The sequence below is a fragment of the Carcharodon carcharias genome, chromosome 3, assembly GCF_017639515.1.
Source record: "Carcharodon carcharias isolate sCarCar2 chromosome 3, sCarCar2.pri, whole genome shotgun sequence".
Classification (NCBI taxonomy): Eukaryota; Metazoa; Chordata; class Chondrichthyes; order Lamniformes; family Lamnidae; genus Carcharodon; species Carcharodon carcharias.
Window position 1 is genome coordinate 123,009,448 of NC_054469.1, and position 12,482 is coordinate 123,021,929.

Here is a 12,482-nt window from a genome sequence, read left to right on the forward strand (position 1 = left end):
AGCTTCTTCCTCGAACAGAGGCCTGAACAATCCCCATCCACCACTACTCTACTCCATCTGGCTGAACTTGTTCTCACACTGAACAATTTCTACTTTAACTCCTCTCACTTCCTCCAAATAAAAGGTGTGGCTATGGGTACCCGCATGGGCCCCAGCTATGCCTGTCTCTTTATGGGGTATGTGGAACATTCCTTGTTCCAGTCCTACTCCGGCCCCCTCCCACAACTCTTTCTCTGGTACATAGATGATTACTTCGGTGCTGCTTCATGCTCTCATCAGGACCTGGAAAAATTTCTTAATTTTGCTTCCAATCTCCACCCCTCCATCATTTTCACATGGTCCATCTCTGACACTTCCCTTCCCTTCCTTAACCTCTCTGTCTCAATTTCTGGTGATAGACTGTCCACCAATATCCATTACAAGCCTACCGACTCCCACAGCTACCTCGACTACAGCTCCTCACACCCTGCTTCCTGTAAGGACTCCATCCCATTCTCTCAGTTCCTTCACCTCCGTCGCATCTGTTCTGATGATGCTACCTTCAAAAACAGTTCCTCTGACATGTCCTCCTTCTTCCTTAACCGAGGTTTTCCGCCCACGGTCGTTGACAGGGCCCTCAATCGTGTCCGGCTCATCTCTCGCACATCCGGCCTCACGCCTTCTCCTCCCTCCCAGAAACATGATAGGGTCCCCCTTGTACTCACTTATCACCCCACCAGCCTTTGCATTCAAAGGATCATCCTCTGCCATTTCCACCAACTCCAGCATGATGCCACCACCAAACACATCTTCCCTTCACCCCCCCGGCGGCATTCCGTATGGACCGTTCCCTCTGGGACACCCTGGTCCACTCCTCCATCACCCCTTACTCCTCAACCCCTGCCTACGGCACTTCCCCATGCATACGCAAAAAATGCAACACCTGCCCCTTCATTTCCTCTCTCCTCACCGTCCAAGGGCCCAAACACTCCCTTCAAGTGAAGCAGCATTTCACTTGCATTTCCCCCAACTTAGTCTACTGCATTCTTTTCTCCCAATGCGGTCTCCTCTACATTGGAGAGACCAAACGCAACTGGGCAACCGCTTTGCAGAACACCTGCGGTCTGTCCGCAAGAATGACCCAAACCTCCCTGTCGCTTGCCATTTTAACACTCCACCCTGCTCTCTTGCCCACATGTCTGTCCTTGGCTTGTTGCATTGTTCCAGTGACGCTCAACACAAACTGGAGGAACAGCATCTCATCTTCCAACTAGGCACTTTACAGCCTTCCGGACTGAATATTGAATTCAACAACTTTAAATCTTGAACTCCCTCCTCCATCCACACCCCCTTTCCATTTCTTCCCTCTCCCTTTTGTTTTTTCCAATAATTCATATAGATTTTTCTTTTCCCACCTATTGCCATTCTTTTTAAATCTATACCTTTTATGCCCTTAGCCTAATTTCACCCCTCCCCCACTATAGCTGTACCCTGTGTGTCCTGCCATCCATTCTTAATTAGCACATTCTCTTGGATCATATCACCACCTTCAACACCTCTTTGTTCTTTTGTCTGTGACATCTTTTGATTATCTGCTCCTATCACTGCTTGCTTGTCCCTACAACCACACCCCCCCATCCCCCTTCTCTCCCCCCACACCCCTCACCTTAAACCAGCTTATATTTCACCCCTCTCCTGATTTTACTCAGTTCTGTTGAAGGGTCATGAGGACTGGAAACGTCAACCTTGTTCTTCTCTGCCGATGCTGCCAGACCTGCTGAGTTTTTCCAGGTAATTCCGTTTTTGTTGTGTGATGGAATACTCTCCACTTGCCTGAATGAGTGCAGCTCCCACAACACTCAAGAAGTTTGACACTGTCCAGGACAAAGCAGCATACTTGACTGGCATCACATCCACAAATACTCACTCCCTCCACCACTGATGCAGCAGTGTGTACCATCTACAAGATGCACTGCAGGAACTCACCAAGGCTCCTGAGACAGCACTTTCCAAACCCATGACTGCTACAATCTAGTAGGACAATGGCAGCAGACACATGAGAACACCACTACCTGGAAGTTCCTTTCCAAGCCACATACCATCCTGACTTCACTGTGGTTGGGTCAAAATCATGGAATTCCCTCCCTAACAGCACTGTGGGTGTACCTACATCACATGGACTGCAGCGGTTCAAGAAGGCAGCTCACTAACACCTTCTCAAGGACAATTAGGAATGAGTAATAAATGCTGGCTTCACCAGTGAAACCCACATCCCATGAATGAATAAAAGAAATCCTAATCATTGACTGTTTGAGATTTCATGCTTTGCTCCCACACTAAAGCCAAAAACTCAAAAATAAAGCAAATGAAAAAACAGTTTACCATTCAAAGGGGTTGACCTTTGATGTTCATATCAGAAGATCACAATGGTCACCATCAGGGGCTGAGCCAGCTCAGCAGATAATTGACTATACAAAATGCACCATCTGGGTTGCTAAAGGAAAACACAGACTTTCGGCGATAATAGATTTTTCCTCAGAACAAATGGTAGTAAATCAGGTAGCAGCTGTACTGGGGAGAAACATTCTCTTAAGGGTGTAATACACTTGAGGCATTCAAATGAAATCTTATATCAGAAGGATAAATTTGATAAGACTTGGGAGCAGAGCCTAAATGCTGAGACTGTTAACCACTTGCAACATCCTATCAATAATCTTCAGTGAAAGATTTTAAAAATAGTGCATGAATGTCAAGCACACAAGATAAAAATATGATGGGAGAACTCTACCCATTTATTATTCCTGGAATGCACCATGTCCCAATCAAAATCTAATGAAAGGCTATGATAATCTTTTCTGGTACATACAAATGTCAAAGATGGTAAGTTATCTATACTCCCAACCACCACTGCAGTTATGCAAAGTCCCTTATACTTGCTAGGGTTCTTTCGATTGCATACATGCATGTCTGATGCTGTCAATGGAATTCATAGGTATAAACGGTCCATTCTTCATACAGCCAAAAGCAGCAAGGTCCTTCTTTATTGCAGAGTTCATTTTCTGCCATCAGGACAACTATCTGCTCTGTCTGCCAACCATACTGAGCTCCGTCAGTGTATTAATATGCTTATGACATGACACAAAATGGCATCATGAGATGTGTGCAGTGACACAGAATTGCCTCAGACCTGCTCCAAGGCATGGTGCACATATGTAGAATAAGGCAGTGTCTTGGATTGTAGAGTTGGCTCATGTGGACTGGAACTAGATGGTGGCTGAGATGTGCGGGCGCCACACCAATCCCACCCAGTCAAACTGAATAACTGATATTTGAATATAAAGGCAAAATAGTGCAGATGCTGGAAATCTGAACCAAAACAAAAATGCTGGAAAAGCTGAGCAGGTCTAACAGCATATGTGGCGCAGGTGAATCTGGATAGAAGGCCACCGATAGGTGGAGGCAAAGGAGAGATTGCCAAAGATGCCATAAACCAAAGGTAAAAAGGGTGTTGATGGTGGTGGTACTGGCTAAAGGAGGTGCTGATGGTGGCATTGAGGATAGAAAGCAGAATGTGGTAATGGGCAGACAAGGGTAAGCGCTCTAGAAAGAACAACACGAACAAGTGACAGATGGCCCTAGCGGGGTTGGGGTGGGGGGGTGTTGGGAAAAAAGATCAAAAGTAGGATAAAAGATGGGGATAAAACAATGAATAAAAATGAAAATAAATACAAATAAAAATAAGTGGATAAAAAATTAAAATTAAAATTTCTGGTGATAGACTTTCCATGAATATTCATTACAAGCCCACTAACTCCCACAGCTTCCTCGACTTCAGATCTTCACACTCTGCTTCCTGTAAGGACTCCATCCCATTCCCTCAGCTTCTTCGCCTCCGTCGCATCTGTTCTGATGATGCCACTTGCCAAAACGGTGCTTCTGACATGTCCTCCTTCTTCCTTTGCCTCCACCTATCACTGACCTTCTATTCAGCTTCACCTGCTCCACCCCCAATAAACAGTATAAATTTCATCACATTTTTACTTCTCTTTAGCTCTGAAGAAGAGTCATACAGACTTGAAACATTAACCCTGTCTTTCTCTCCACTGATATTTGAAAGTGATCATTGAAAAAAGTAATTCTGGTAATTTCATGAATCATAAGAACAAATCTTGGGTAGTTTGTGACCTTCGTCTCAGTCTCAAACTGAAATCACATTCTTGAAGTTATTCTCACATATCTATTTTTTGTGGCAGACATTGTTGTATGTGCTGCATGTGATGATCCAATATCAGTGATCTTCTGCTGTGTCTGACCACAGTGTAAAATTCCTCTGGTAAAATTATTGTGTTATGTTACCATGCTGCTCCAGAGACAACAGTGTGGTGATTTGGACACTGAAAAAATTGTAGCCATGTCATAATTACAACTAAGTATTAACTTGATTTAGCTGATAACACCATTACCTCTGAGTCAGCAAATTAGAGTCATGCTTTACTCCTTATTTTGAACAGATAATCCAGGCTGATATTTTAATACTGAGAGCTGCATTTACATCAGTTCTGTATTTTAGATGAGATGTTGATTTGAGGTCCTGTCTACCTGCTCAGTAGACATAACACATTCCATGACATGTTTCAAGTGCAACAGAGACTTCTATTGCCCTGCCCGTCCTAAATCAGTACCACCAAAAACAGACTAATTGTTTATTTGTTTTATTTACTGAGAAGTGGCTGCCATATTTTCCTAAATAATAGGAATTACAATTTCAGAATCAATTATTTGGATGTGAAGTGGTTTGGTAGTTATTGTGGGTATGACAAGAAACTATGGGCAGAACTATCAACTTTAGTTCCATTGGAAATAAAAATCAGGCCGGGTGGGTAACAGTCTTTCTTACACTCCCATTGCATTTATAAGTTATGCCCTCTATATAAGTATGACCCCTTTATTTAGTTTGTCAACTGGTAATGTTTTGATTAGCAGGAAATAACATATTGGCTACGCAAGGACCATTTTTATGAAGTTGCATAGAGCTTTGTCTACAAAGACTACACATGGAGAATTCAGAGGTCAGGAAGCCCAACTGGATTTTCCCCTAATGAAAATTTCTCCTATATTTTGTTGAACATTAAATCTTCCTCCAATTCCGTGCCATTTATTTTGGACGGAGATTAACAGATTACTTGATATATGCTGAAATGAAAATGTAAAGTGATAAGTTCCACTAAATTAGTTAATTGATAAATGGCTTTCAAATAAAAGTAGGGACCTCAATTAAGAAACAGAGAAGTCCATTATTTAAAATGTATCATAGTTCTCCAAAGTCTAAGATTTGCTCTAGTCCTTCAACATTTCAAAGTTTTAGAAGAATGAATAGTTCAGTCATTACTGAAGTAATTAATCAAGCATTCAAACACTGCTGATATTCTAACACCATCTAAAATACACCATCTATAATCCAGCACCATCTGTAATATACCATCTATAATACAGCACCATCTATAATACCTGCTCTGAAGAAAAGTCATACGGACTCGAAATGTTAACTCTGTCTTTCTCTCCACAGATGCTATCAGACCTGCTCAATTTGCTAGCATTTTTTGTTTTTGTGTATAAAACAGCGCGTTTGATTACATGTGCATCCAACATCTAACACAATCACCTATACATTGAATAGTATGTTGAATAAGCTTAATTTCTTTTGAATAATCTTCTCAGTTCATATTTGTTGGTTGGATTCTCAAAAAACTATTTTTAACTTTTTGTGTTTATCACAACAGTGAATCAGTCTTCTGCAGTGTGACTGAATGAATGCAGCATGTAAGCAAACCACAGCCCTATAAAGTGTAAACTGCGCATTGAACTGTGCAGCAAAAATAAAGACTGAAGTTTCGATTTTAATTTTGTGTGAGAGTTGTTCAAGTTGGATTCGAGGCAAATGACAGCTGCTTTGGATCTCAGAAACTTGTGGCTTGAAAGATTTTAATTCCCAAGCTTCATCTGCATAGGTCCCATCAGTCTCCTGCCTGAACACAGCTGGAGGTGGCAGTAGCTTTTGGATGCAAGGAGAATCTCGGTTGGCAAGAGGCTGCTACCAGGGACAGGAAGGAATGGTTCCTGGTTCTCAGTGGCTGGGCAGTGGAGATACGGGAAGGGGTGTTTGGGACAGCCTCTTGGGGAAGAAGCAGGCCAGCAGTTGGAAGGCCTAAAGATCCCTTGAAGGCCTCAGAGGATTGCTCCTGCTTGAGAAAAACTGAGATTGTAGAGGAAGGTAGATTTTGTCCTTACCCCACTGATTTCTCTCATTTTCTGTCACTATCACTCCCAGTTATAAAGCAGATAGCAGAGGAAAACTCAGCTCATATTCTGGCTTACAATCACATTCTGCATTGTACTATATAAACCTGAAAATTTCAATTTCTTGTGATGCACTAAGCAGATATAATCCTCTTAGTTGTAATGAACTATAAAGTTATAATGGCTCAATGTATGCCAGTAGCCTAAGAAGGGAGCTTGTAATCTTTACTAAAATAAATTAAAATTCTAATTATCTTCTGATTAAATCCACCATTCTGATTTCTTTGCTTGATATTCTCTTAAAATCAGCAGCCTTAAATTTAAGTATTTCTGAAGCCAACTATTGTTTTCATCACAACAAATTTTGTGCCAACTTTACTCAACCATCAAGGAACTTGGCAACAGTTATTTTGTTATCTAAAAAAGAGAAAGGAACTAGTTGAAGAACATGTTCTAGATTTTCTGGCTGAATGGGTTGCCAAACATTTCAGCAGAGTTTGACTTGCTGCGAAAGTTTGAAACAGGTAATAGCGAGTGGGCAGCCGATTTCACATTTGTTTTGATTTTTGTTTGCAATGAAGTTGATGGAGATAAAAAGTCAAGGGAAACATTAACCAGGCCATTCATTCATTACAGTCTATTTACACTGTCACTCAAGAGCAAGGTCTACTACATTGGCTGAGAAAAATAGAAGTCCTATGCTCAACTACCGATTAAACTTTTTTAAAGCATGATTCTTTGACCCATGGCATTCTTCCAAGTTATTCCAGTTGAAGTTGCGTAAATTGTTTTGGTATATGCCAATATATTTGTTGTTAGGTTTACTGGTGATATTGTTGAACATAAACACTCCTACTATCAGAAAATAAGAGAATGCTATTCACTATCCTTTATAGTTAGAGTCCAATTTCGGTGCATTTTGTAGAATGGTTTTGCCTTGTAAAGCAATGAAAACATTTTCAGAGCACCACTTCTCAATAGCTATTAACATGCATTTGCAGATAAAACTGAAAATAGTTTCTAGTCTGAAAGTGGGAGTACTCTGCCTTGAATTTTCAGATTTCCAAGTCACAAATTAATTGCACTGTAGTAGTGGGAGCATTTTCAAAGTCTCTATAATGTCTGGTTTGAGCAGATGCCTCAGAAATGGATGCGTATGTTTCTTGGCAAGCAGTTGATTCTTTACAGGCATTGATCATGAATTTATTTTACAGCCTACAATAGCATGTGATCTTTGAGCTGATTCTCTTGCCCTGCAGGTATTGCAGCTTCGGGCAATCATGGCATACCAGCTACAGGTTACCTTTAACGTAGAAAGTGAAAATCGTTATAGGCACAAAGATTAAAGAAAATATTAATCATTATCACATCCAAAAATCAGGTTTTCCATAAGATGCATTGACCTTTGAAGCCCCAGCACAATTTCTGGAACTATATCTGCTGTCTCCTTTGCCAAACGCTCTTTCATGTCATAAGATTATCTTCTGCTGCAGCTAATTAACTCTGAAAAAAACATTAGAATGACTAAAATTCTAACCCTGTATTCATTGCCATATACATCACAGCACCCAGTGCTAAGTTCAAAAGAATGCATGATACTCTAGGCTAAGCTCCATTGATTTCAGGACTGACTTCTAACTTGACATCTAGGCAGGAGAATTTGGATAAGTCGACCCGTCAGAAATCAACAACTTCACCATTGTCCTTAAAGGATGACACCGCTGCCCTAATATAAGTCTGAATTCAAAGCATTAAGCAAACCAATTCTGCCATAACATAGGTATTGTATAGCATTAAACTAAATATGTTCCTCAACCCAAATATAAAAGACCATTTCTTATTAGTTGGTACAGAATGGAATGTATTGGATAAATATTTGAGGAAATACATAAAATGTAACTTCAGAGATAGGGAGAATAGTTTTAAAGATCTGTCTAAATTTCATTTTCCAGCACAGGCAGTAAATGAATAGTCTGTGTGCTGAAACTAAGGACCGAATTTTCGCTCCTGAATCAGATGCACAGAGTTAGAGATTTCGCAACTCCACAAGCCCGACTAGGGAGTAACTTCCCCGAATGTTTGGATTTTCTTTCCAGGAGTGAATGCTAACTGGAGTTGGGCCCGCCACCCCGGAAACAGTGCGGAGGCAGCCACAGGGGCTTCTAGGCAACTCAGGCAATTTAAAAGGCCCACCTTTCAGCTCTGGGATTCCATTCCAGTTAAAATAAAAACAGTAAGGCCTTCTAGCTCTCACCCCTCACACTCCCTGACTCCCTCCCCACACACTTCCCATGCCCCATCTATGCCAATTCATACCATCTCATTACCCCCACCCACCCGCATGGTCCCTAATGCTTTCCAACTTAGTGCTAACTCATGTCAACCCATGACACTAGCTACCACCCTTTGCCCTTACATCCTCCATCCCAACTGACCCAGTATTCACCATGGGCAGACCTCAGCAGCCATGCCAAGGTAAAATAAAATAAAGTTCTAAATATCCATTACAGACTCCAATATATTGAAAACACACTCTCATTGATAAATCACATTCAACACATGTAAATCTTTTCAAGTCCTTAACCCTTTATCAAAACAAATATTTGTATTCATAGCCTCAAATCAAAGACAGCTTGTCCCTTTATAACTACCTGGAGCTGTCAATCAACTGTGAACTTACAAACTCCCTCACTGTGATAATGACAGGTTGTGGAAACAATACTAATCCTTTAATGATAACCCTCAGGTATATGTCAAAAATCATCTATTGAAGTTGCAAGGACTGATTTTTTTTTCTCAGCTGCAGGCTAATTCATTAAAAATTGAAAGAGCAGCTGATTTAAATAACTTGACAGCTTGACAGTTCCACAGATTTTATCCACTTTTTATGCACACTCGTGTCTACTCTTAACAAAGCCAAAGGGGTACCTGAACCTCTTTAAAATGGCACCTGACCTCTCCAAAGCACTCCGATAGGTTTAGACCTTTTCCTCAAATTCAGCCTGCAAGTTCAGCCACGTCCCACAGAGTGTTGAGTACAACATTGGATCCTAACATGAACATTTAATAAAGTGTGAACATCAAAACACAACGGCCTGAATTTTTCTGTCGGCGTGCAGGGCGGGCCCGACACGCCGGCGGATAAAGTGACACGCGATGACATTGGATATGCATCCCGACATCATTGCGCTGTCTCGCAATGTTTCATTCGGCAGGCGTGCACTGAAACCAGTCTATTAAGGCCATTAAGAAAGTAACTAATGTAATTGTTAACACTGCCCATCCAACCTTATGGTTGGCGGGCAGGCAAAAAGGCCAAGTGGCCTTCAGGTTTTTTAGAAAACCTCATCCATGAGCGAGATGAGGTTTCCTAAAGCTTTATTGAATCAAATAAAAACATTTTGTGAAATATAAAAACATGTTCCATCTCGTGACACAGTTACATGAGGGGACACGTTTAATTGAATTTTTTTCCATTTATTTAATTATTTAATTATTTCAGTGGCGATTCAATCTCCCTGATGCGCAAAAGAGTGCTGGCCCCGACTCTCCCTCCTCCCCCCGCCCGCACAGGTAGCGCTGAGTGCTATGGCTTGCGTCTTGCGGTGGGCGGGCTTTAATTGGCCCAACCATGTAAAATAGCAGCACAGAGCTGATCGTGGGTGGCTGTCAGCTCTGCAACCGCCCCTGCTCTCTCCCTCCGAGCCCACCCGCCGACTGAAAAATTCAGGCCAACATTGTTGCTTCCACACTAAAGAAATGTCTCTAACTCCCCCATAACCAATAATGTGTGCCAGCGATGAGGCATGCCATCACATTTATCTCTGACTAAGCTAGTATCAATGATGGTGCACACATGAATAAAGTGAAGTCAATGTAATGTGAAATATTTACAAGTGAAATTTAAATTTGAAAAGCACCAGTGCCACCTTTCTGGTCTCAATAAATCTTACGTTATTGACAATTGAGTTGGGCAGGAAAGTTGTGACTGTGATGAAGACGTCCCTGTTTAGCCACAAGACTTTTTTATAGTCTGCCAGTACCTGCTCTAGTGACAGCTGACGGTGCGTTTCACCACTGAAAATGCATGTCTTCCATGCATGTCATACAGCATTTTAAATTTTAATTGGACTTATGTGGGAACCAGCAAAAAGCATGAGAACAGAAGTGGTGCCAACTTCCTGTTCTGCCGCAAGGAATGCTGTGCTGTGGTTAAAACTCTGCCTTCCAGATCAGCCACCCATTAAATACTGAGCTAATTCCTTTTCCAGGCACGTCAATTCTTGTTAATCAGGCGGGGCAAGTAATTTAGCAAATCTGCTGCCACCACTTTAAACTACATTCAGCCGATTGTGCAATACTACCTTACTACAACTGGTGTGTCACCTGGATTTTGCGCTCCAGCCTTAGAAGTAAGACTGCAATTCATAACTCCCTGACTCAGAAGTGAAAATGCTATCAACTGAGTCACAGCTTGCAGCTATGGTAGAGTTAGCATGGCAGGTGATCAATGATCAATGATTTAAGTTTAAATTAGTACATTCCTTCACTTTTTCCAGCAGGAACAAATTTAGTACTTTAACAACAAGGTAGCTTACATAAGGAAGATGTGAATAAAAGCAGCTTCCATTTTTGGTGCACAGGGTTGGCATACATGGCCCTATGTATTTTGGAGTCAATATATATCATTATTACATCTACTTCATATACAATAAAATAAGATTGACTTCCCTAAACCTGCCTTTCAATCAACAGTGTTGAATGGATGAAATTCAAATTGATACTTGCAGAGGAGTGTTGTTTTCTATAGAAACTAAACGCTAAATGATTTTGCTGGCTTTGGACTGTTGTGCAGCCATGTTGCTTTTCCCAGCAGTGCTGTTTAAGGTTGGAATACTTTGAGCAGTACAGCAGTCTATCTGAGTTTAAACTGGGGCTGAATGTAGTTTAAAGTGGTGGCAGCAGATTTGCTAAATTACTTACCCCGCCTGATTAACAAGAATTGACGTGCCTGGAAAAGGAAATAGAGCTCAGTATTTAATGGGTGGCTGATCTGGAAGGCCCAGTTTACTGCCTGGTGGTGAATGTTAAAATTAGCCCATGATATTTTGTTAAAAAATACATACCTTCATTTTTTTAAACAGGAACACATTTAGCACTTTGACAACAAGGTTGTTTATATAGAAAACATGTGAATAAAAGCAGCTTTCATAGTGTCTTCTTTGGCTGTGGGGCTGTGGTTTAGACAGATGTAAGAGACATTTTCTGCATGTTTTCATTACTGTGCTGTGTGGAAGTAAAGGACAGCTGCCCATGAAAAGCTCGATTTGTGATATGGAGATAAGTTTGGGGGAAAAGTTATCATATACTGCATTTAAGGAGTACAGGTCTATTTTTGTGATATAATCTGTTTTACTTAGTTTTATATAGCAACTATTTTTCCAAACTCTATGTTAAACACATACATTCCTGAATCATATGTCTAATGGTGACTCAAATCCAACAGTAGAAAATTATTAAAAGAGGCAAAGGCCTGCAGCCCAGTCTAATTCAATACATATTTGGAACACATCTCTTAAGTGAGCTGACATATTTTGATTTTGCTAAAAATATTCTAACTTGGCAAATGTGCTAGCTTCATGGCTCACAGCCATTAAGATTTAAAGTAAAGCTGCCCTTGAATATTGGTACTGTGCTCTCAAAGAGTTGAAGAATTGCCAGTCCCTGTGATATGTACCTTCCCTAAATTTTTCATCTGAGCACAGAATACGTGCTTTCCAATAAGAATCTATCAGTTAAATTTTATTTTTTTTTTTGGTATCAGTCTAGTATAACCTTGGGAGTCACACCATTAATAGGTGAATGTTTTGGTTTCATTCTCATGATGTGGGCATTGCTGGCAAGATTGACACTTATTGTTATCCTTAGCTTTCCTTGAGTAGGTGGTAGTGAGTCATCTTCTGAACCTTTGCTGCCTATTTGGGAGAATGTAATCCTACAGTGCTGTTAGGTAGAGCTTTCATAATTTGTGCTGCTTTCCATTCAATTTTTTTTTTTACATTTGTATCTATCAGTTTAATTATAGTAATAAAGATCAACCAATAATATACATTTCTAGATTGAAGCATCGGTTGGCCATGCAATAAACTGAAGGAAGTGGCTGCAGAGATAGTGGAGGCATTGGCTGAAGTAATCCAGAAGTCACT

At 40.8% G+C, this 12,482-nt stretch overlaps 1 protein-coding gene across 3 annotated transcripts in view; it reads left to right on the forward strand.

Moving 5' to 3' along the window:
* The window catches only part of scin (scinderin), a 153,701-nt gene that overhangs the window by 34,402 nt on the left and 106,817 nt on the right, over positions 1-12,482 (forward strand). The gene's annotated exons all lie outside the window — the stretch shown is intronic.